Genomic DNA, 27718 nt, shown 5'->3' on the forward strand with positions numbered 1-27718 from the left:
CGACATCAGTCATCACCAATGACACATGGTCTTGGCACTAGGCCGACTAAAGACAGCTCACCGAGCGTCCAAAGGCGCTGTGCGGTGAGAAACAGTGGGAAAGCTTGGAGACGCCAAGAGATGAGCTGATAACTACGGTACACAGGCCGCCTCCAGATATGGTCGACCAAAGGAATAACATCTCCAATCCCATTTCCGATACAAATCCCTCGTGTCCGGAAGATGTTCAGCCCGACAAACGTGAAAGTCACACCGCCGACAGAGCAAACAGCCAGCCCGTTGCCCCGAAGACCTGCGCTGTCCGCGCTGCTTCAGCCACTACCGAGCTGAAGGTATGTTCAACCACTGCACATAGTCCTTTGTTTTATGACTTGTATGTTGATGCTTCTTGTCAAGTGACTAGGTAGGCTCGTGTAGTCCTGAAGTCTGTAGCAGTAGCGAGTATCTGATGGTTCAAATTCAAAATGGTTCGAATGACTCTAAGCACTATGGGACTTAACATGTGAGGTCATCGGTGCCCTAGACTTAGAACTACTTAAACCTAACCAACCTAAGGAGATCACATACATTCTTGGAAGAGGCAGAATTCGAACCTGCGACCGTAGCAGCAGCGCGGTTCCGGACTGACGCGAGTAGAAACGCTCGGCCACAGCAGCCGGCTAGTAGCTGATGGAGTATGGTAATTACCTGCAGTAGTGATTTTATTCATTTATTATACTATGTTGTTATGCCTGCCGGGCTATAATCTACTGTGGACTGTAACTGTGACTATGATGATATATTTTCTGTAGTTCTCGGATGGTGCGCGCTTGTTTCTCGCGGGAGCTGAAGCGGATTTGTGTAGCACATATTACATTTATTTAGGTTAAGCTTCTAATATGTTACTTATTATTCTGTGATGCCCGGGACAGTAATTATCTAACCCGGCTAGTGATGGTCTCCAATTAATGGTACAGAATGACGCAGAATGTTGCAGGAAGTCGATTGGAATGGCAGGCGCAAATATGGAGTGGTTACGACGTGACTGGGGCACAATGAGGTGATCCTCCATTGTGGTCGCCCGATGTGGCTGACCGGAACCTTGAGATCGAGGAGTATGCTTACTCTCACGTTTCCTTGCCGTCCAACTTAGGACAATGTGACATCCAAATGTTCCAAAAATCTGTATAACACGCTATTCCATGAGCCAACCACATATGTTCCCCAGTGAGGACCATCCAAACTCTGTCACGTGCTGAGAAGCTGTCTCATATTAATATGCGGCGCCTCCATGACTTTTAAAGTGATCACTCAACACTTGATGCTGTTCACGTCCCTTATATACCCTATTTGGCCTGGTAACAACACTAAATACGCATTCTGGTGGCTGCTCTCTCACAGAGAAATGTCTAATCATTTACGCACCCATGGTGAGTACGTTCAAGAAGACACACAGATATCCGACCATATGTTCTAGGTACTCGTCTCTTTTGTCTCAGGCAGTGTACAAATATTGATGTTGTGCGAAATGCAAGGGCAATGTGCTCTGCATCCATGCACTGATAAACTATGGATGTGAAACACATTGCCGTTTATAAGTTGCACAATATCTAACTTTATACGTATATCACTACATTCATATAATTGGATAATTACCTGAACACCATCGCTAGATGTCTTTGGAATGTCATGCATCAATCGTATAATTCAAGACCAGAGAGAATTAAACCAACATTTTCATTTTTTAGTAAACGTTGTTCGCTTTAGAGATATGAACAGCAATAAAAAATGTTCAAAGTGTAGCACTGAGTAGACTTGTTGGGTTAGGTTAGGTAAGGTTAGTGTTAGGTTAGGTTAGGATAGGTTTAAATACGCTCAAAACAGTTGACTTTAATTCTCCTGCAACTCGTCTACTTTCTGGAAACAAAAGGAAAATGCACATTACTCTTACAGTCACCTCCCTTCTCTTGGAGGTTTGTGTGAGTGCAGTGTACATGAGGAAAGTCAGTAGAACGGAAATTAAAAAATTGTTCTCTTACTTCCTTCTAGTAGAATACTGCAGTACTTTGAAAGGGTAACTTTAATTCTTGACGGAAAGTTATGTCGGCCAATCAAGGTAAATTTCAACAAGTATAGTATCTTCTACAGATACATGATATTCCAGACATCGATTGTGGAAGTAATAGTAATCCGATTTTTGAAAAATGTTTTATTTATGTGGTATGTAACAAGAAAAGACCAATATAAACACAACAAATTTAAACGTTATGGCTGTAGAATGATTTAGACCGTTGTAAGAAACCAAGACGAAGTAGACAGCCATATGTAACTAACAACAGCGAAAAGTGATGGCTCTCAAATGATTTAGTCTTTTGTAAGAAACCAAGGAAAAATGCAATGAGCCATACGTCGTTATCTACACACAATGAGAACAGAAGCAAATTAAACAATTTGGTATTGCCAGTCAATCATCCAGAAAAAAGTGATGAGTTAACATCACTAATAAAACGTGCTGGCAAATACACAATAACACCATTATTGTGTTGCATATAATCTCATTTTCGGTGCACCACTGTATAGTCTCTCTAACAGTTCGGCGCAAATATTCCATGACTCGGTCTCTGTCGTAAGACTGCATAGTCTCAACACTCTGGCGCAAATATTGTGCTGCGCGTTCCCTGTCGTAAGAATTAACCACTCGCCGCACCGCTAACAGTGCTTCTCGCAGCTTCGGAATTACGGTCTTCTGAAGGAAGACGTACTCGTCGGGTCCCGCTTTGCTACTCTTCAGGGCCTGCACAAACAAACACACAGATTATGAAAAGCGAGCCATTAATTAACAGATTATTACCAAACATCACTAAACATAAAGCGAAAGTAAAGAATGCTAACGTTACAACGAAGTGCTTCAATAATCAGTCGAAATAATGATTTAATACCTGCTCCAGCTTAGGTCACTTCATCGAGATCCATTTTCGTTCTGATACAAACAACTTATGTTAGTTATTGTCGACACAATTAATAAGTGTTTTACAACGTACACGGTATATATGGATGAGTGTCTAACTTTCACCCAAATAAGGAATAAGGACTAATGTTGTCTTGTGAAGCGGTCATTACATTTCTGGAGTTAGTTGCGACATGAGAAGAATCTGTGACTATGACGCAACACGATTTTGGTTTTGTACTGCATTCCTTTCCTTACAGCAAAGGAAGTAGCTGCCAGAATCTGCACACATTTCTTAGGAGACGCAACTAGGAACAATTGAATTCATTACGTGTTAAATTGTGCAGGGGACATGCACAAATACGATGCATAGATTAATTATTTTCTTGATCCTTCGTCCCGTGTCAGCGCGGGGTCGGCCCTGTTACTACGGATTTGGCAATGTTAGTGTCATGGGGTGGCCAGATATCCATCCTGTCACCACACTGACCCCCTAGGAGAGAAGTACTGAATCGCAGATGTCTGCGTCCGTGTAAGTCATGAAATAGTGCGAACGTTTACAAATATATGGGAGTAGTGTAACTGAGGGGGACATGGGGATCAACCCGGTTTTCACCTAGTGGTATGTGGAAAACCGCCTAAAAATCACATCCAGTCTGTACGTCATACTTGCCCGCGCCCATAATCGCCTTGGCTGAGTCTATCTGGGGCCGCCGCATCTATTCGAGTCCAGCAAGCAGCGCATTAGCGATCTCGGCTGACCTGGTGGGTTAAATACGAAGCGCAGATAACTGTGCGTATTTAGAGAGCATCTCAGAATGTAAGTCCTCCGATTATGTGGTTGGGAGGAGAGTCTATGCGATTTCTTCAAGAGCTGCACTTGAAAAGATATTAACGACACGTAGACTAAATACACTTCACAGGCAGTTACAATCAATTCTGATATCACAATCTTCAAACAATTCAGCTACTGAACATGAAAACATCGTCCACGGTATAGAAGATTACGGATAGGGCTTCTTTCCCAAGAAGGAAGTATCTGAGACGCGTACGAAAACTGTCAGTGTATTACCGTTCAGCAGATGGTACCACAAGTAACAGCAACATAAACCACAGTTAATAGCAATTAGATAGCAAACGCCTATAAGCCGAGAAATTTACTGCTACGAAACTTTATAACAAATACGAACCACCATCAACAAGCAGAGCTTGTACAAATTGGAACCCGATACGCAATCATTACAGCGTCGTATGTTACCGTAGCCCCAAAAGGAAATACACAAAATAACTATGTAGGTTTGAACGATAGAAATATTCACAATACCTTTAGTTTCCTTTGAATGCGCTCCTTGATGGACGTAAAAGTGCTTGGTTCACTTCTCCCAGCTGCATCTCCGTCGTTATACACGCTTTCTCCACGAGATGCGTCGTTTCCACTCGGCCTCGACTCTGCAGAAGTAGTGAAACCACTAGACAGCTCCGAAGGGGGCGCAACAGCAGCTTTCAACTCTGAGGGGCTGACAGTGTGCAGAAAAACTCCTGCAGCGCACACAACACCTAGAATCAGAAACGCTTTTGTAAGCCACATTTAGCCACTTCTCTTATAGGCAGACGTGTAACAGCGGTTTGTTGCCAGGAAACGAAGCAGTCTTTGTTGGGCGATATTCTTTTTTTTTCCTTGTTCTATCCGCGTCACAATACTTTCGCTGCTTGCTTACATACTATATCGTTGAATTACCTATTTTCTTTGATGGAAAATATGCCGAATCTCTTAATCGTGGTCACTGCAAATGTCCTTTGTCAGATCTTACTGCGATAACCAACAGGTTTCAGTGATGTATTGCGAAGAAAGGAAAGCATTTATTACACTCATTAGACAACATTCCCTTGAAAGGGGTTGAAAGTGTGTTTCAAGTGAGAATGCACACTTATCAGACAGAAAATACTGATCACCAGTCTGTTATCCATATAAACCCATCCCGCCAATGACAGCGTTGCATAGCGAGGAGTGACAGCTAGTCAGACATACCACGATGCATGTAGTATTAGTGAGCGTACAATGCGGAAGATGCGCGATCTACCTGAGTTTGAAAGAGTGCAGATGGTGATTATCCGGAGGCGCGGCACGAGCATTTCGTAAACTGCACAACTTGTTGGGTGTTCGAGGAGTACTGTGGAGAGGTCTTCAGCACGTGGCGAAACCAAGGTGAAACCACATCCAGACGTTGGTTAGGTTAACCTCCCCTCATTACACATGTCGGATGTCGCATGCTAGCAAACTGTTAGAACATGAGAGGTGGCGAACTCTGAGGGAACTAACGTCAGATATTAATCCTGCTGGGTAGAGTACCAAGTGTGTAGGAACACACAGTGCACCGAACTCCCCTAACGATGTGCCTCCACAGCCATCGACCTATGCATGGGCTAATGTTAACACCATGACATCGGCAACTACGACTGAAATGGGCACGTCACCATCGGTACTGGACGGTGGTGCAATTTCAGAGCGTTAGGTGGTCTGATGAATACCTATACCTTCTTTATCATGTCGATGAGATGACGCGATTTCGTTTTGTTTCAAGGGAGAACAGCTCCTTGACGCCTGTAATGCGGAACGGAGGGAAGCTGGCGGCAGCATTATGCTCTGGGAAATGTTTACGTGGACCCCCATTGGTACAGTGTACCTCGCGCAAGGTACACTCACAAAGCCAGAAGTGTGATGGATTGGTTCGAGGAAGACAGCAGTGAGTTACAATAGATGTGCTGTTCCCGCAACTTGCCGGATCTGAACCAGACTGTACACATCTGAGATGTGATTGAACGTGGCGTCAGAGCTCACCGTAGTTTACGGGAAGTGAATGACTTGTGTGTGCAAGCGAACTACTAACGCCTAGTTGCTTCCATGCCACGTTGCGTTGCACCTGTTGTCCACGCCAAAGGTGGAAATCCTGACTACTAAGTACGTGCTCATAATGTTCTAGCTGATCAGTGTATATTACTCATTCCTGCATGCGGAGTATAGCGTCGTCTTTGTGTGATGTTTTCGGTAACAATTAAAAAGAAGGGAGAGAGTGAATCCCAAAGCCAGCGCATAGTCTAATTTTCAGATACAGCACCAACGATATCGCAGTGCTAAGTCTTCTAGTAAATTGGAATTCACAAGAAAAACATCACATAATAAACGCAATAGAATGGTTCAAGTGGCTCTGAGCACTATGGGACTTAACATCTGAGGACATCAGTCCCCTAGAACTTAGAAGTACTTAAACCTAACTAACCTAACACATATCCATGCCCGAGGCAGAATTCGAACCTGCGACCGTAGTGGTCGCGCGGTTCCAGACTGAAGCGCCTAGAACAGCTCGGCCACACCGGCTGGCAAACGCAGTATAATAAATGCGGTATAATTGTTGAGCAAGTAATCAATATAAATGAGATTACTCGCTATTGTTAGATATGTGTATCGCTTCAAGATGCCTAACGTTGCTCTGAGGATCATCATACAAATTTACGGACGGTTATATAAGAAATACATACCGATCACTACGTGTGCTCCGGAGAACTAAAGCAAGGACAAAGACATAACATTTTTCATGGTAAGTTCGAATGCAACAGGAAAAGTACACGATTCTACATAGCTCCAACGTACTCGTAATTAGCAATGACGTGAATACAGTCCGAATGCTCGATGCTTGATGCAGTCTCTCCATAGCTCTGAAAGTTGCTAGTTGAATTCCCTCACGTCATATGCACATGGAATTTGTCTAAAATCACGTCTGCTCCATGTTGTTCCAGGGAAAACTGCACAAGAGGTCCACAGTGAAAGCTTTGGCATCACTCTAAAAATACCTACTCGTCCCCTTGGAGAAGACGTACCACCACACCAGGGCCACATAGTGACAACGTGTGATGGGCAGGTGCACGATCATGACTGACGATTGTGCTATATGAGCCATCTTTAAATCTACGATAAACCTTCTGCATTTACATCTGCAGTCCATAAACCATCGTACAATGTGTGGTGTAGCATACACTCTGTAGAAACATTAGTATCCGCTCTTCCTACGCTGTTCTCTGATTGTACGTGGATGGAAAGAAAGTCTGTCTGTACCCATCTATATGAGCCTGAATTTCTCCGGACTTAGTCACGTGATCGTTACGTAAGACATACACTTGAGAAAAGCAGGGAAGAGTGTTGCACTTTGGATCACTTTTAGCATCTAGCCAGCCCTGTTTCAGGAATGTAATATATACATTTACTTTTGGTGTGCTCCTGTCTTTTCTAAAATTATTGAAATCACTCTAGTAAAAGAACATTTTTTTCCAAATGTGAAAAATTTTTCTAGCGTACATCATTGTCATAAATACTCTATTTAAATTTTAAAATGCTTTAATCGAAGAAATCTTGTCAGTGCTGTATGTAATTGTGTAGGTACTACATTATTACTCTACTAAGCACCAATAATCAATAAGTGAAATTAGATTAAGAGGAAGTAATGTCAGAAAGTAGTTACAAGTTAAAAAATTTTGAAATGTAAGCAATTTTCAGGACACAGAAAATTATTAACATGTTGACAGAAACAGTTCATGCGCAAAACCGTTGCTGCGTGGTAGAAGACCTTCTTCCGCTTCAGGTTACTAGATGGCGAAGGGCTGTTGAAGTGTGTGTTAAACGTCCACACTGTATGTACCTAATTCGGAAACCATAAAGAATTTTATTTTTCATAAAAGTCTATAGCTGAAGTAGTAACAGTATCCTCTAAATATCTTTAATATTTTATAAATCATTTTGTGTGTTCCTAGAAACACTTGCCTGTCCGACAGTACAATTCCTGTCTGATTTTGGAACATTCGCTTTCGGAATTTAGAGAACATGACCCTCCGTAACGCACAGTGCGTATTTCGTGTAACGTCTCTCAATGATGTTTGTTGAGCATCTCTGTGAAACTCTCGTTCCGACTCACGTTCATGTCTTTCCCATCTGTCCTGTTATTGTAGTTTGGTATGGACCCTGACGACAAACAGTACTCAAAAATTGGTCTTATGTACAGGATGCTTTACACTTAGCTCTGACCTAACCGGCAATATACAGAAAATCCAGTCGTCTGGAATACCCAGTCTAATCTGAGAATGGAAGTGGGACTTTGACCAGGTGAAATGCAGCATACGTATTCCGGCTCGAGGGTCTTCTGCTAAGACAAACTATAATCACAGAAGCTGCGATGGCAGATGGCAATGTACATACACTGACGGAAGTAAATGGCAGCACCAAAAAGTAATTAGTACAGAGTAACGACATTTTGGGAATAGGTTTGTCTAGGTATCATATTTTAGTGATTAACGTGGCAAGATCACAGGTTAATATAACAACAGGAGAAACCTTTGCAAATGCTAAATACTGCTACATTACTAACCGGTATAACCACCATGGAGTTGAATATAAGCATACAAACGTGCGTGCATTATGTTGTGCAGGTAGCGGATGTCAGTTTGTGGGCTGGAGTTCCACGCCTGTTGGACTTGGTCATTCAGTATGGGGACGGTTAATGTAGCTTGTGAATGACACTGGAGATGTCGTCCGATGATATCCTATATGTGCTAGATTTGAGACAAATTCGGCGATCGAGCACACCAAGGCAACAGGTCGGCGCTCTGCAAAGAATGTTTCGTTACAACAGCGGTATGTAGGCGGGCGTTATATTGTTGGAAAACATCCCCTGGAATGCCATTCATGAATTGCAGCAAGGAGGGTCGAATTGCCACATTGACGAACAGAGTTGCAGTGAGGGATAACGACAACAGTGCTCCTGTCGTCAAACTAAATCGCACCCCAGACCATAACAGCAGGCATAGGTTCAGTGGGTCTAGCATGCAAACAAGTTGGTTATAGGCCCTAAATTGGCCTCCTCCTAACCAACGCGCTGCCATCACTGGCAACGAATCAGAAACAGATTTCTTCGGGAAACAATACAGACGTCCTCTCATCCCGCCAGTGAGCTCTCGCTTCACACCATGGGAAGTGGCAAATAGTGGTGGTTTGGGATCAGTGGAATGCAATCTACAGGTCGTCTGACTCGTAGCTATCATTGAAGTAGACTATTGGTAACAGTTACTTGTGTCACTGTGGTGACAAATGCTGCTCAAACTGCTCTTACAGATGCAGTACGATGGGTCAGATTCATACATCGAACACGATGGTCTTCCGACTAGGTATTGCCACGTGACCGTTGGGAGGCCGGTCTTCTTGCAACCCTACATTCCCGTGACCACCGCTGCCAGGAATCATGTACAGTGGCTACATTCCTGCAAAGTCTTTCCGCAGTATCGCAGAACAAACATAGAGCTTCTCGTAACCCTATTACACAGTGCCATTCGAATTCACTAGGGTGTTGATAATGGCGTGTTTGTCACCATAAAGGCATTCTTGACTAACATAAACTTAATCTCAAAGGTAGCTAAAGCTGAGGACCGTCATAGCGCGAATTCAAAGCAAACATGATGTGCAAACTCATAGTGGTTCTACTAGCACCACACTAACGCGACTGGCGTACAATTTGAATAGATATCATCTTTCGGATGTATAAATATGCCTGCCAACTTTCGTTTACGTCGCAAAACCCTCTTGCTACTGCGAATTTTTTCTTTTACGTCAGTGTAGATGAGGATGAAATAATACAAAATGTGGAAGCTATTTTATCTTACCTCTGACTGCTCCTTTCAGTCCGAAGTCCTTAACAGGTGTGGAAATAACTGTCTCATCATCCGATATTGCTTTCCCTTAGCATTTTATTATAGATTGTTCTTTCCAGCACTTCTTCATCGTACCTTTTTTACCCCCTCTTCAACACCACATCTCAAATGCCTCCTGTTTCCCCTTGTACTTTTCTCGAATATAGAGCATTTCCTCCAATACAATTATGGAACCCATGTATTCTGATTCACTAGTCATAACCTTCTAAACAGCCTCATAATTTATTACTGGAAGTGTTATTTTGGCGAAGGAATTTTTTTTTTTTCTGTTCAGATGACTGTGTGGCCTTTCCATTCACTTAACCATACTTTGTATCTTTCTTTCTACATAATATTTTTTTCTAATGGTAGCACATTCGCATAGCTTTACATGTTTAGAGGATAGCACGTTATATACGTTTGTATACTTTTGGTTGGTTTTGGTTAAAAACAGCGTTTTGTTTATAAAGTTGGTGTGCATATTCTGCTTGTTCCTTCTTTGCTAGCGGCGGCTGACGTCGAAAGACTTCGATTCATTTATGCACTTCATAATTTTTGCCATTCAGCAGTATTTCTTACGCTGCATTATTTACACTTCGCTTTTGTAAACTGTTTCTCACTATGCACAGTAACAGTGTTTATGTCTGTTCGTTTGTTTTTGTTCATGTGGTGATGTTTACCACCCTGTGAAACAGCCTTTGTGTGTGTTTGTGTGTGTGTGTGTGTCTGTGCGTGTGTGTGTGTGGTATTATTAAAATTACAAGAAATGGATCAACACAAAGTGTGAAAGCAACAGAAAATAAATGGTGGTACACAATGACGTACAACCACAAATACACATACAGCATATCCAATATTAGAAGAAGAAGAGAGGCACAAAAATAGCCCACCAAACCAATAACTCAATTCAGTAATACTTACCACAAACAGCAAGGAAATCTGATCTACAAGAAATCGGGAATATACAAACCAAAATGCAATACTTGTGATGGAACATACATAGGTTAAACCAAAAGGACATTTGACACCAGATACGAAGAACACATAAGAGTATGGAAGTACGCTACAAATTATTCAACTTTTTCGGAACAGTTATACCAACACCAACACAAAATTACCACCAGTGATACAGACACGGAAATCATATGGGAACAACAACAAAAAGATCTTCTCACCTTACAAGAAAATACTACATTCAAAAGCCCTTGCGGGAAAGAGACAAACTTGGCAAACTACGCACCATTCAGGCTGATTGACCACTTAATATAACAATAAAGATACACATGTAACCATAGGCTCCATTTACCACTACCAAGTCCTTCCAGATTTTGTCCTATACTCACGATCCAGGATCATTCCCGTACCCTTCACCCCCAAAATATGGAATCAACCACCAGCCCTCCCCTCCCACATCTCTACCTAACACACAATAACTCTCTCTCTCTCTCTCTCTCTCTCTCTCTCTCTCTCTCTCTCTCTCTCTCACACACACACACACACACACACACACACACACACAAACACACACAAAGGCTGTTTCACAGGGTTGTAATCCTTACAACATGAACAAAAACAAACGAACAGACATAAACATTGTTACTGTGCGGAGTGAGAAACAGTTTACAGAAGTGAAGTGTAAATAATATGGTGTAAGAAATACTGCAGAATGGCAAAAACCTCACAGTGCATAAATAAATCTAAGGCTTTCGTCGTCAGCCACAGCTAGCAAGGAGGGAGTAAGCAATGTAAGTAGACAAACTCCGTAATTAACTTTTACCAACTTGATAAACAAACAGCTGTTTTAACCCACAACAACCAAAAATATACAAATGCATGTAACCAATTTGCAGAATAACCAAGGAATATGGTTTATATATAAAAGCGAAAAGCGTATGGTGTAATATTCTTTAATTAAATTGCAGTAAGCTCGTGGTGGATAACCAACAGCAACTGATTTTAAAAGCTGCTGTAGATGATGCCCATGCAAACAAACGTATTTTTAATATACAGAGTGGTTTTTCCACCTCTTACAAAGCCTGATTGATCGATAAGAGGATACAGAACAAAAAATGTGTAATGAACATATGTCCAGAAATGCATGGTTTACATGCTACAGACTAATTATTTAATCAAACTTTGTTACAGAGATTACGGTCTAATAAGTGCTGTACCATGCAGCCACAGTTGCAGTGCGCAGTAGTTTCCTCCTAGAGAGTGGTACTGTTCCTCATATATCATGGTCTAGTGCCCTTTCCTGACATACTAATTGCTAATGTTGTGCCCGATTCATCTCTCTTGCAGATTCAACTTGTCGTAGATGTGATACAGCGCTGTACACAATGGTTCCATAATGGAATCGAGATCTTGCCGACATGGTGTTTATTTATGGAAAGGCAAATGGCAACAGGCGTCGGGTAGCATAGTTGTGTGAGTAGACCTATCCCCGCCGACAACAACCACAGCATTCAATGGTTGCAACAGTGTTTCGCCATTTGTCTGGACAAGGTCGTTTCAGGGAGCAGGAAGTAATGAAGGAATCGTGCTGTGGAAATCCATCGTCTGTAACACCAGGTCACGGCTAGTAGTAACTGAGGGAAGTCTGACAGTACTGTATCCTCTTGTGTTACCCCTCATGCAACAGAATCGTGGTGTCAGTTTCCAAAAGGCCAATGCTCATCCACACATGGCATGCCTGCATTATGTTGAGATAATCCCGTGGCTAGCAAGATCCCCAGATCTATTCCCGACAGAACATTTCTTGTCGCAACGGCCTTATTTCCCATCCTAAAGAGGAAGCGTTATGGGACAGTAATTCAAATGGTTCAAATGGCTCTGAGTACTATGGGACTTAACATCTGATGTCATCAGTTCCCCAGAACTTAGAACTACTTAAACCTAACTAACCTAAGGACATGACACACGTCCATGCCTGAAGCACGATTCGAACCTGCGACCGTAGCAATCGCTCGGTGCCGGACTGAAGCGCCTAGAACCGCTCGGCCACATCGGCCGGCGGGACAGTAATTTTTGAGAGTGATGATGTCGTTTCATTTCATTACCTGCACTGCCCTGGAAGTTTACACGCGTGCGTTTATAGTGCGGGAATCTCCCTAGAGTGTGAAGCTCCCCCACAACTGGGTGGAGAATTGATCTCTAGTTCTCCAGCGTACGTGTCCGCTACCTTAACCATTCCTACAACGCTCCCAGTACATCTGAAACATCGTTGAATCCAGGGGGCAGACTCTACACACCTTCTTCAACGAAGACTATTTTGGCTTTCGTATATGCTGAGTCAGTCCTCCCGACCATCAGTTTTTTTCGATATCTTCACATCTTTCGTGCAGCCATTTCACCTTAGCTTCCCTGCACTTTCTATTTATTTCATTCCTCAGCGACTTGTATTTCTGTATTCCTGAATTTCCCTGAACATATTTGTACTTCCTTCTTTTATCGACTAACTGAGGTATTTCTTCTGTTACCCATGGTTTCCCCGCAATTACCTTCTTCGTAGCTATGTTTTTCTTTCCAACTGCTCTTTTCAGAGATGTCCATTCCTATTTAACTGAAGTGCCTACTGCAGTATTGCAGTACTGCCTATTGCAGTATTTACAGCTTTAGAGAACTTCAAGCATATCTCTTCATTCCGTAGTAGTTTCGTATTTCACTTCTTTGCGTACTGATTCGTCTTCACTAGTCTGTTGAACTTCAGCCTACTCGACATCACTACTAAGTTGTGACCTAAATGTATATCTGTTCTTGGGTACGCCTTACAATCCACTATTAGTTAGCAGAGATTAATTGAGTTTGAACTTTGTGTATTAACTACAGACTGTTTCAAAACAAAATATTATCAGACCAGAGATAAAAAAAAACTGCGCCGAGTCGCTTGAAGATAATATCTGTGAGTTATAAGACTGTCAAAGGCGATTTTCAGATCTGAAATATTACACCTGCTATCTATATAAATAAAAATGCAAGTGTTCGTTTGTTCATCTTCGAAAGTTCTTGACCGATTACTTTTGAATTCTGACACAACGTTGCATCCTACTGCAGACGTGTTTTTAGGTATCTATTCCTTGGATGGAATTGTGCAGTTGTAATAATGGAACATTTTAGCAAGCAGGAAAGTTATATTTATGGCTCAATACTTTATGATTAGAATACTGTACAGGATAGAATTTACAACAACAATAAATAAGTCTCAAGGTCAGGAAGAGGGGGTAGAGGAGGTGGACAGAGGGGTTGAAGGAAATGGACATAGAAAACGGGAAAGGGAAGATGGACAGAGAGAGAATGGGTAGGAGGAGGTAGAGAAGGGGGAAGGAGACGATAGACTGCGAAAAGGAGATGGAGATGATAAACAGAGAGGGGGAAGGAGAAGGCAATGGACAAAGAAAGGGGCAGGCGGATGCGGACAGAGAGAGAAGGAGATTAGGATGTATATCCAGCTCCAGTACATATTAGAAACTTGTGTTTTATCTTTCCTTTGTTTCCCGTTCAAGCCGAGCGAACCACAGCGAAGGGTGGCCGGGTGCAGGTAGTTAACGATAAAAATTTGAAGTCCACGACGATCGATCATCAAGATAGAATCCTCGACCAAATTAAACATTATCTTAGGAACTATACTCTGATGTCCATCCGTGATACAAATTACACATTACCCCTGTAGCAACTAGTAACTCAGAGGTAGGACATTTCGTTACAGCTTAAGAAGTACGATGAACCGTCGTATACAGCATAGAAGTGTCAGCACGAGATCCGAGGACAGCAGCAGTACAACAAGCAATGAAGTAGAAGAAGTTATTTGGGCGAAGGGTCAGGGGTTTTACCCTGTCCAGGTGACGCTATGGCACGTGTTGGGCGAGGCGCAGTCTGTCGGCTTCGCATTGCAGCCGCAGTCGGAGCTTGCAGTCCACCGGCTTCGCAGTGCAGTCCCAGTCGATGCGTGCACTACGACGGCTCCGCATCAGACGTGCAGTTGGAGCTGTTTGCGCGACGTCGCAGTACCGACAGCACCGTGCAGCGAAATAGCACAGCCACAGCAGCCACAAATAATTGTGAATGTGACTCTGTAGAGGTATAGTGATTCCAACTGTAACGTTCTCGAGGAAGAAGTGTATCATTCTTGTAGACAAAAAATGGAACACTTAAGTCTTAAGTTTGATGAAATCATACACTTAATGAATTAAAAGAATTGTCTACTGAAATAGATAATAACAAAAACGAATGATAAAACCGGATAAAAACAAATAACACACAAATAACTAAACTGATTAGTAAGATAGACAGCAATGATGAAGAATTAAAACTGAAAAGAAAAATCACGTGTAAGGTGATCTCACTGAGGAACAGAATGTAGAAGCAGTACGAAATATGACAGAAACGGTAGACCAAATATTAGATACACATATTGAGGAATAGAGGCAGGAGAATCCACAAATCGATCTGTAGATAGAAATGCTAACTAGTGAACTCAGTAAAATGCATATTAAAACAGGTAAAGAAATAGACGAGAGGGTAGGGATCATACAAGAACAAGTAGAAAATGGAAATAGTACATTGAGGGAAGAAGTCACGGAAGCCTTAAGTGAAATAAAATCGAATGGGTTCATATTGCCAGGAGAAGGGTTTCGAAGAGTAAAAAGTGGTGTGGAGTTTTTATTGAATAAAACAGAGATTATGAAAGGACATATATATAAGTGCGTTAGAAAATGAAAAGTTAAAGTTAATAATCTTAAACTGTTTATTTTATTCATTTGCCGCATGGCATACACTTTATATACAATTTAATTGCAGTCTGACATCCAGACAATGAATATAATCGATAGCCACCCCTGTTGCAGCTAGAGAGTCGATGAAGTTTCCTTTGTAAGCTTAAACCGTGCATTCTTCTACTATGTGCTGAAGCGTTTGTTTTTCGGCACCGCAGTCGCAATTTGGAGTTGGTATCTTCCCCTGTTTGCAGAGGGCGTCAGTACTTCTTCCGTAGCCTGTGCGTATGCGGTTTAAAGTTGTGCGCACTTTGCGTGACTTATTGAAGCCGGGCGGCTTCTCATTTGCCGTGAGGCTTTGGCATTTTGGTTGACTGTGTTCTCGCCAGTGTTGTTTGCAAAGATTGTGGATGTCAAAGTTCGAGGTAGTCATCTCTTTAGCAGTGAGTAGTGGTGATCTTGCCGCTTTAAGTCTTGTGCGCTCCAGGTCAGCTGTATCATTATATATGAACATCTGAGGGCTATAAATTACCTTGTATTCCCTGAAGAGAGAACTGTTTTCGCCGTATCTCTCGTGGTGGTATATAGCTCAGGTTTGGTAGGCATACTGTAGGGGTTCCTCTGGCTCTGAGCACTATGGGACTCAACTGCTGATGTCATTACTCCCCTAGAACTTAGAACTAGTTAAACCTAACTAACCTAAGGACATCACAAACATCCATGCCCGAGGCAGGATTCGAACCTGCGACCGTAGCGGTCTTGCGGTTCCAGACTGCAGCGCCTTTAACCGCACAGTCACTTCGGCCGGCGGGGTTCCTCTGATGATGCGCATGGTGTCCTTTAATACTACATCAATTCTGTTTGTCTACGGCCTATTAATCCACACTGGAGAGCACTATTCTGCCGATGTATTGTGTAATCTTAGGGAGAGTAGTATGGTATTGTGAAGCATGGGAAACAATCACCTACAAATGAGGAAGCAACAGTATCCTTGAATAATGATATCATATCTGGCTAAATATCCAGTAGTTGCTGTACTAGCGACTCTGGGTGTGAGATTAAAGAAAATAACAAAAAAGAAAACTTGTGTTGCTTAGTAGTCGGAAGAGAAAGTACAGAGACTCCACGTTCAGCTAAAGAACGGCGGGAGTAATTTCGTTTTGAAAATTGTGAAGCACTGTCTAATAAATTTCGAGTATTTAAAGCAGCAAATGGGTTGCAACCGATAATTTCTTATGCACTTTTGAGGAGGCAATCCTAGGTTCATGGGAACCTCACAAGAGAATTCAATTTGTCATAGGACATTTAGGTCGTGAGGCTATAGAGTGTGGAGTATTTCACAGGAATGAATTTACAAAAAAAATGGTTCAAATGGCTCTGAGCACTATGGGACTTAACATCTATGGTCATCAGTCCCCTAGAACTTAGAACTACTTAAACCTAACTAACCAAAGGACAGCACACAACACCCAGTTATCACGAGGCAGAGAAAATCCCTGACCCCGCCGGGAATCGAACCCGGGAACCCGGGCGCGGGAAAATGAATTTACACATTCGGAAAATAAAAAAATTCTGGTCAGAAGGAGAGAAACAAAAACTCACTTCAGAACTGTTGGAATCTATCACAGCTAACAGAAAATAGGTAGGATTTCGTAAATGCTAAATAAAGTTATTGAACGAAGCAATAAGTGAAAACCGTTTAATTAAAATATCTGTTAGTCAATTACCCTCTCACGCACAGGAAAAGTTGCTGGGTAGGAAATGCACTAAAATAAGTGCAATATTCAGCTGTTTAGAGAAATTTGATATTCTCAGTAAAGATTACAAAGATTAATGGGCATGGAAACAGAAACTCTGATTTAATAGTAGCTGAAGAGGAATGAGGGGAGTGTCAAAGGCTAGGAGCAATCACTTTTGCGAAGCGAAAAGAATCAAATTTTACAATAACTGGAATAGAAATCAAAACTCTTATCATGCTCATTGCTATGGAAATAGAAACCAGGACGTGTTCTGATAAGTATTGTAATAGTATAAAATGTGGGAAACAACGACGGTCCTATCGTAGGCGCCTGACCGGCGGACCAAAATAGAAAAGTACAAGCACAGCATGTTAAGAGTACAAACCAACTGCCAGGGACAAATATTGAGGCAAAGATTATTAGAAGAAAGAGGGAGCACACAAAGAAAAAGAATTATAAAACCAATAGTACTGGGAAGCACTGATGGATAAACTGTATCTTTGTTTTGAATTCTGGAAGCGACTTTTGTGTGCTGAGTAAAGAATGGTTTTCACAGCTTAGACAACAAAATTCTTACCCAATATTCTCCATCGCTGGCGTGCACATTACTGGTGCCACAGGAACTAGAGTTCAAGGTATCTGAACAAAGACAATATTTGTGACTCGAAGACTATAGCATAGCTCTGTAAATGAAAATTTATGGATATGCATCAGCTCTAAAATGGAGGAATCTGAAGTTAGTAATGATGAACACGGCTCTCAGGAAACAATAAAGATGTTTAATCAAGTAACCGAAGAGAAAGTAAATGCCAGTAAAATTTTGAGTAGTGCCAAAAAGGCGGAATTATTTGAATTATTAAAACAGTAAAGTATGATATTCTGTGATAAACACGGAATTGTAAAGTGTTATGAATGTAAACTGAAAATAAAGAGCAAAAAGCCCTTTTTAAAAAATAATGCAACCCATTCCGTTTGGATTAAAGGAAGCTGCTGGTAAGGACATAGCTCTAAAATTGTCAATCAAGACGTTATTGAAATGTCCTTGAGTGCCTATAAAAGTCCATTGTTAAAAGTCATAAAACTGAGTGATAATGTGAGAGTATTTTTTGATAGTCGCACATTAAATCAAATAACTGAAACTGAATGGCACAGGCCCATGGCCACTGAAGAATTACTGTAAAAATTAGAGGGGATTCAGTACATTAGCTGTATGGATCTGCCTACTGGATACTAGCCAGTGAAATTACATGCAGATTCCTGACCAGCCATAGATTTCCATTTTGAGGGATAGTACTATCAATTTAAGATATCCCCTTTTGGCCAGAATGCTTCAGTGAGTCTATTTATTCTTGCATTAAACCAGACTTTGAAGCCAAAATGCGTTCAAAAAATACTCTGTGTAGATGACGTTTTGCTTGCTTCCAAGATACGGCGTGAGCACTCTGAGAGGCTAAAGAAAGTATAACAAAAGTTTTGTGCGAACAGAAATACAGTCAAACTAACTAAAACAATCTTTGTTACAAAAGAAGTAAAGTGTTAGGACATCGAGTGAAGACCGAAAGAATCAAGCCCGATTTTTATAAATAAGAACCCGTTACCCATTGTTCAAATTTTAGAAACCAGTAGCAGTTGTAGGATTTTTTTGGAAATGGTGTGTTTCTACAGATAAGTGGTAACCACAAGTGTATACCTTTTGGCAGTCGAGTGCTAAGTCAGCACGAATTAAATTACTCTGTACAGACACTGGTGTGTGGGGTCTTAAGCAGTTTACATATCTGTTGTTGGGTAGAAAAACTATTGTATATATTTATTACAAAGCCTTGGCTTTACTGACGAATAGCAAATTATTATGTCATCAGATAACGCGATGGATACTACGAGGGCTATTCGGAAAGTAAGGAACGATAGGTCGCGAAATGGAAACCACAGAGAAAATCAAACTGTTTTATTTGCAACATATGGCTACAACTTCCGGATACTTATCTCCATAGTCGCCGATCCGACTTCGACGTTTGTCGTAGCGTTGTACCAACTTTCCAATACCCTCGTTATAGGAGGCAGCCGACAGTGCTTTCCACCAATTCTCTACGCTGGCCTACAGCTCGTTGTCTGTGCCAAAATGTTGTCTTCGTAGACAGCGGTTCATGCGAGCAGAGATGAAACACAGAGGGAGACAATTACGGGCTGTATTGTGGGTAATCAAACATTTCCAACTGAAAATGATGTAGGAGCATCTTCAGTGCTCCTGCAGAATGCGGCTGAGAATTGTCTTGGAGAATAAAGCGCAAGACAGTTATGCAATGTTGGCTGCACGGCTTCAGGCGAAATTCCTCACCAGGCCCTCGTGCTTGCCGGGAGACACCATTGCGTGCTCCCTGTGTGCTCAAAACTAAAAATGCGAAGGTCAGGGAATAGTATTGAAACCTGACTAGGAAGGAGCAGAACTCGGAACAGGACGTTTATTGCGAGGGCTGTAGATCCTCAGACTTTGGTCGGAGAAGGCTATGTTTGTTAAGTGTTCAGAGAACTAAGACTGACTCACTTCTGATTAGACGGGAGCAGTAACTTTTAATCAATGAATGTACTGATGAAAGAGAATGTACCAGTAAGGGACAACCATTACGTTACAACAGAAAGGAAAGAGTAAGAAAAAGTATTAATTCAGATTAATCAACAGATTACTGAAAGCAAACAGCGGGAATAGAAGTTTTATGTCACCACAACTTCGATACAAAATAGATATAAAAATAACAGATAGTATAACTAGAAGGATCTACATCTACATTTACATCGACATTATTACTCTACAAATCACTATTAATTAGCAGTTCACGTTGATGGAGACATAGCGCCTATTCCATTCACCGTCATCGTCTACCATAATGGTGTGAAGTTTGAAGAGGGTTTAAAACAGATATAAACCGGTAACATGTCCGAAAGAACAGACCCCATATTCATATAAGTATACAGGGTGGTCCATTGATAGTGAACGGGCCAAATATCTCACGAAATAAGCATCAAACGAAAAAACTACAAAGAACGAAACTCGTCTAACTTGTAGGGGGAAACCAGATGGCGCAATGGTTGGCCCGCTAGACGGCGCTGCCATAGGTCAAACGGACATCAACTGCGGTTTTTTAAATAGGAACCCCCATTTTATTACATATTCGTGTAGTACGTAAAGAAATATGAATGTTTTAGTTGGACCACTTTTTTCGTTTTGTGATAGATGGCGCTGTGATTGTCACAAACATATGGCTCACAATTTTAGACGTACAGTTGTTAACAGGTAGGTTTTTTAAATTAAAATACAGAACGTAGGTACATTTGAACATTTTATTTCGTTTGTTCCAATGTGATACATGTACCTCTGTGAAGTTATCATTTATGAGAACTCACGCTGTTACAGCGTGATTACCTGTAAATACCACATTAATGCAATAAATACGCAAAATGACGTCCGTCAACCTCCATGAATTTGGCAATATGTGTAACGACATTCCTCTCAACAGCGAGTAGTTTGCCTTCCGTAACATTCGCACGTGCATTGACAACGATGCGCCTCCTTTGCAGCGCGGCTACTTAGTATAAAGTCGTGTGACCAGGGCCTCCCGTCGGGTAGACCGTTCGCCTGGTGTAAGTCTTTCGATTTGACGCCACTTCGGCGACTTGCGCTTCGATGTAGAAGAAATGATGATGATTAGGATAACACAGCACCCAGTCTCTGAAAGTAGAAAAATCTCCGACTCAACTGGGAATCGAATCCGGGCCCTTAGGACTGACATTCTGTCACCCTGACCACACAGCTACCGGGGCGGACGGCTTCTTAGTATGCCGCAGAATACGCTTTGGCACGAAAGTGGCTCCTTTGCGGTGCATCGGCACGCACTGTGTGTCGGGAGCTGGTATTTTTATATAATCTAAATAAAGTACACAAATTCCTTGTTCAGATCTCCTACTAAGCATTTCGTTATTATAAAGATTAATAACATTTATTTTGCACCGATATGGATCCCAAAAGGCATAAAGCTGATAGTGAAATTAGGATGTTTTTGACTGAGTAGACTGAACAATAATGTTTTACGCTCCCTGACAGGCCTGGAGCTACTGCATTTCGCCTCATACGAAACAAACCTATCGTTTTTGTTAAAAGTGCCAATTTAAAGCGACACAACGAAACAACTCATCAGCAGTTCCCTAAAAATTTTTGCTCCGGATAGTGAAGCTCGGCAAGAAAAACTCCAGGCATATCTACCATCTTAAAAAAAAAGCACGGCCTTCGCAGTTCGCTGTTTAAACGAGCAAGAAAAATCGGCAGGAGCAGTGATGCGTGTTTGTTGGACGCTTAATAAACACCGGAAGACATTTTCAGTATCTGAGACAGTCAAAATGTATGCTGAAAGTGGCCGTGGCACTTTTTGAAGACAAAAAGGATATTGTTGCCGCAATTCAGGGTTTTCTATTGACGGCAAGAAGTCATACAAGAAGAACAGAAATTTTGGCTGCTGACAATAAAACTAGTCTGTTCGAACTTCTAGAGAAGGCGCTTTGCTACGCCACAGCACAAGGTGGATGATGCGACGTTGTCGATGGAAAACAAATGTCCATTTTCGTGCGATTTTTGGATATTGAAAGCGAAGAATTTAGGAAAGAATTACTAACAATATTACCGCTGAAAGGCAAGACTCGCGGAGAAGATTTATTCAAGACTTTTGATGACTTCATAGCAAAATAAAACATTAGTTATGGTAAAATGTTGTCTTTTTCAACTGACGGGGCCCCAGCGATGATCGGAAAAGAAAAAGGATTAGTAAAGAGAATCTGAGATAGGAATGGTCGGGTACCATCTTATCAGTGCAAAATTCACCAGGCAGCTATTTGTGGAGAACTTTGTGTGACTCTGAAAGAAATAATGGACAGGTTGATCAAGTTGATTAATTTTATCTGGCCTCGTCCTGCTCTTCAGCACAGACAGGTCCAAGAGATTATTTCTGAGTGTGATTCGGCGTATTCAGGCTTACTGCGATACGTCAATGTTTGTTGGCTAAGTAAAGGTCAAGTGATTGGAAGTTTTTGGCAAATAAAAGAAAAAATAACATTCTCCTTAGATAACTTGAATTAACAAGAAGCAAGAACCATTTGATGTTCCTAGCAAAAGAAAGCAGGTCACTAGCTATGGCTTTCATGAAAGACATTCTGAAACATTCAAATGGACTCAACACCGAGCTACAGGAAAAAGGGAAATTAATATCTGACTTGAAAAAAGTGTATCTTCTTTCCATTGAAAGCTGGAGAGCTTTTAAAAAGATATTACAAGGCAAGAACTTTTTCACTTTCCAACAATTTTTGAATACAAAAATAATTCTGGAATAGACATTCCAATATTCTCAAATTTTATGTCAGTTCTTAAGAAAGAATTTGTAGCCAGGTTCCAAGGCTTTGCAGAGATAGGGAAACTGTCTTTATTCTTAAAACCACCTTTCGAATTTTCTCCAGCTGCAGGATGGACAGATGACGATGCGAAGTTGTTCTACCATTTAAAGCATTTACTCCAAATGAAGGTAATACACTTCAAGATATTTCCTTGCGAACGTACAAAACTCCATCAGCTTAAGAATTCTGCAGTAAATATGACCCGTAAAAATATGAAAATTGCAAAAAAAAAAAATTATCCGTATGCCTGGCTACTATTAATGGCTTCACATATATTTGCAAAACTTCATTTCAGAAAAACAAGTATCGCTCAAGATTAAAGGCCGTCCACCTTGAAGACACTATGCGGATAAGCGGATCCCCACGTGAACCTAAATTTATGAAACTGCCTAAAGACTGCAAATGTAATTTTTCCCGTTGATTTTTAATACAAAAGGGCCTACCTACTGGATTTCATATTTTGTGAGTGAAAATTAAAATAAAAAATAGTACTGAATATAGGATTTTCTGGATTTTTCAATACAAATACGCCTATCTGTTTACTCAATTTCGCAGTTTTTGCGAGTGAATATAAAAATCAAAAATAGTGAGGAATATATGTTTTTTCTGTATTTTTTTGATACAAGTGTGCCTGTCTATAAAATTTTCGAACGTATCTACTATTACCTGCCCACCCCTGATATATCTTCAGGCGCGAGCTCTGACTTCCCTGATTCTATTATGATGATCGTTTTTCTCTGTGTAGGTAGGTGTCAACAAATTATTTTTGCATTCGGAGGAGGGAGTTGGTGACTCAGAGTTCGTGCGAAGATCCCACCGTAACGATAAACGCCTTTGTTTCGATGATTTCCACCCCAAATCCTGTATCATGTTCATGACACTCTCCCATATTTCTCGATAATTAAAAATACATTGCCCTTCTTTCATCTTTCTCGATGAACTCCATTAGTCCTCTAGAGAAAGGATCCCAAACAGTGTAGCAGTACCTCATAAGAGGACGGACAAGCGTAGTGTAGGCAGGCTATTTAGTAGACCTGTTGCATCTTCTAAATGTTCTCCCAATAAAACGCAGTCTTTGGTTCGCTTTTCCCACAACATTTTCTATGTGCTCTTTTCAATTTTAGTTGTTCGTGATAGCAATTCTTAGACAGCTGAATTTACGTTCTTTAGATTTGATTGATTTATCGTGTAACCGAAGTTTAACGGATCCCTTTTAGCAGTCATTCGGATGGCCTCATACTTTTCATTATTTAGGGTCATTTGCCAACTTTCGCACCATACATACATCTTAATGTAAACAGTTTTGCATTTGTTTTTGATCTTCTGATGACTTTACTATACGGTAAACGACAGCATCATCTGCAAACAACCTAAGACTGCTTCTGAGATGGTCTCCCAAATCGTTTATATAGATAACGAACAGCAGAGGGCCTATAACACTACCTAAGGGAACGCCAGAAATCACTTCTGTTTTACTCTATGACTTTTCATCAATTTCTACGAAATGTGACCTCTTTCTGATTACAAGAAGCTTGTGAGAAGCGGTGTCAAAATGCTTCTGGGAATCAGGAAATACGGAATCTATATGAAATCTCTTCTCCATAACACTCCACACTTTGTGTGAATAAAGAGCTAGCTGTGTTTCACAATAACGATGTTTCCCAAATTCATGTTGACTATGTGTCAATAGACTGTTCTATTTTAGGTAATTCATAATGTTCGAATACAATATATGTTCCAGTATCCTGCTGCATATCACGTTAATTATGTGAGCCTGTTCAAAAAATGTTCAAAAGTGTGTGAAATCTTATGGGACTTAACTACTAAGGTCATCAGTCCCTAAGCTTACGCACTACTTAACCTAAATCATTCTAAGGACAAACACACACACCCCTGCCCGAGGGAGGACTCGAACCTCCGCAGGGACCAGCCGCACTGTCCATGACTGCAGCGCCCTAGACCGCTCGGCTAATCCCGCGCAGCGATGTGAGCCTGTAATTTAGTGGCTTACACCTGTTACCTTTTTCGAATATTGGTGTGACTTGTGAAACTTTCCAATCTTTTGGTACGCATGTTTCATCCAGCTAGCGGTTGTATGCAATTGCTAACTATGGGGTTATTGTACTGGCATACTCTGAAAGGAACCTAATTTGCATGCAGTATGGCCGAAAGACTTGCTTTTATTAAGTGATTTAAGTTGCTTCACTACTTCGAGGATAACTACTTCTAAGTTACCCATGTTGTCATTGGAATTCTGGAATTTTCACTTTGTCTTCTTTGGTGAAGGAATCTCGGAAGGCTGTGTTTAGTAACTCTGCTTTAGCAGCAGTGTCGTCGATAGTATTTCTGTTGCTATCGAACAGAGAAGGCACTGATTGTGTCTTGCCGCTAGCATACTTTCGATTTTCTGGAGGTTTCGTTGTGGAAACTATTATAAGCACCTCACATTGAAGACCTCGCTACATTTCGAGCTTCTGTAAAAGATCACCGATCTCGGTGATTTTGCGTTCGTCCAAATTTGGCATGCCATTTTCCGTTGTTTCTGCAACAGTGATCCGACCTGTTTTATATAGTATAGGGGATCAGCTCCAACGTCGCTGTCGATACTATTTCACTGAATTCAAGCGACATCTGGTCAACGCTTTCCGATACATTGTTAATTTGTAGGAAGTGGAGATTGTCTCTCAGGAAGGCGTCAAGTGAATTTTTATTTGCTTTTTCGAGTAGGTATATTTATCGTTTATTTTTGGAGGATTTGGAAGTCACAATATTCAGTCTCGCTACGGCAACCCTGTGTTCACTAATCCCAGTCTCTGTTTTGTTGCTCATTATTAGCTTAGTATTATTTGTTGCTAAGAGGTCAAGTGTGTTTCCACAATCGTTTACTATTCGACTGGGCTCATGAACTAATGCTCGAAATAATTTTCAGAGAATGCACTTAGTACAATTTCGGACGATGTTTTATGCATACCTCCGGATTCAAACATGTATTTTCGCCAACATATCGATCGTAAATTGAACTCACCACCAATTATAACTGTATAAGTCGGGTATGTGTTTGAAATTAGACTCTAGTTTACTTTGAACCATTCAGCAACTGCATCATCTGAGATTGGAGATCGATAAAAGGATCCAATCGTTATTTTATTCCGGTTGCCAAGAATGACCTCTACTCATACTAACTCATAGGAACCATCTACCTCAATTTCGCTACAAGATAAACTACTTGTAACAGCAACAACACGCCACCGCAAACTGTGTTTAGTCTATCCTTTCTGAACACCGTTAGCTTCTTCCCAAAAATTTCAGCTGAGCTTATCTCCAGCTTTAATCAGCTTTCAGTGACTACGACGATTTAGGCATCAGCGTTTTCTATTAGCGCTTAGAGCTCTGGTACTTTCCTAACACAGCTACGACAATTTACAACTGCCATACCGATGGTTCCTGTATATACGTACTTCCTTTGTTCGATCTTCACCTTTGAGACTGAAGCCCTTTTTCTATTTCCACGAGATCCTCTGAGCTAGAAACCACCCCGACCGCTTCACACAGCCCCCGCTACCCACCTCCTGCGTGTAATTGACTCCTGACTTACTAAGCGGAACCCGAAACCTCACCACCCTCTGGCGCAAGACGAGGAATCTGCAGCCTACACGGTCGCAGGACCGCCAGAGCTTCTGATTCAGACCCTCCACTCAGCTCTACACCAGACGTCCGCAATCCGTCACGTCGTCTGTGCTGCAAATCGTGATCTCTGTTTTCATCTCACAGGCAGAACTGGCAGTGTTTACCACTTCAGATAGCCACTCTAAACCAGAGGGAATCTCTTCCGATCCAAAGCGACACGCTCATTGGTACCGACGTGAGCCGCCACCTGCAGTTGACTACACTTCGTGGTCTTCATGGCATCCGGAAGGCCAAGTTCTATGTCTGGAATGACTCCACCCAGTATGCACATGGAGTCCTAAGGGGCTCCAGAACGCGCCTGTCATTGGAGCTCTCAACTACCAATAATCTCACCCTCTGTGACTGCCTGGAACTTGCAGACTACGAAGTTTCCTTTGAAACAGGACAAGCGACTGTATCTGGCTAAGAGACATGGTCAGAGATAAATAGCACCTGGAACCTGTTTGTCAGATTAGCCGGTAAGGTTTGCGTTTGGGCCCCCGGGAAGTCTTTCGTAGCCCGATACACCCCAAAGCGATCTCCCACTTGACCACAGGTGGGGTCAACCTCAATGCCAGCAGTATGTGAACTAGCTATCGTTGTGGACCTATCGGCGGACTCGTGGGTCATGCTGGTCGTCTGTTGGTTCCCCACGGCCAATCCTTAACATTCATGCCCAGCACTGCAGCCTCAAGCTGTGTAACCGAAGACAACACATCCTGGAGCTGAGATCGAAGTGTCATCGACTCAGATCGCAAGTGCACACAGCAATCACAGTCCCTATCCATATTAAAGACACAGTAGACTTAATAGCTTAAGAGTCCTGCATAATGATGTACTTAACCTGCGGTATACTGTGCAAAATTTAAGAATCGAGCAGCCTTGATCTATTGATCAAAATATCTACCAGAAACCAATAAATTTAGAATTCCAAAGGGTACTGATAGTAGTTAGTAGGGTATCCAGATGATAATATTGTAACGAAAACAAACCATATAACAACAAACTGAGAACTATTTTCTAAAATTAGTACCCTGGTAAATATCTATATCTGGAAGATGTCAGGGAAAGAAATATTTCTTGATCACAAAGTACTGAATTAACTGTAAATAAACTACTTTCAAGTAAATCGAACACTAATAAAATAAGGGAAAGAAATGGATATAAGAACGAAGTACGATATTTAGGTAATGGCGATTAAGTGTAGTGGATATAAGTAATCAAGACTTAATCCTATTTTACTGCGATACCTCAAAGGGGAGAATCAAATAAATATTTGTGGTAGGTTTAAGAACATCTGCGAATGAAACAGCGCATCATTGCAAGGTAATGCGTACCTGGTGCATAGATTAGGATACATTACTGTTAATAACCAGCGAACCTTGACTCGAAATGTCAATTCTCATATTATTTAAGAAATTAAAATATGATATTAATTATGGGTATTAAGGTAGTGTTGTGTGACATTAAGCAATCCACAAAAAGCGATTGTGATGATGGCATTTTAAATATGT

Source organism: Schistocerca serialis, chromosome 4 (genome assembly GCF_023864345.2).
Source record: "Schistocerca serialis cubense isolate TAMUIC-IGC-003099 chromosome 4, iqSchSeri2.2, whole genome shotgun sequence".
NCBI lineage: Eukaryota > Metazoa > Arthropoda > Insecta > Orthoptera > Acrididae > Schistocerca > Schistocerca serialis.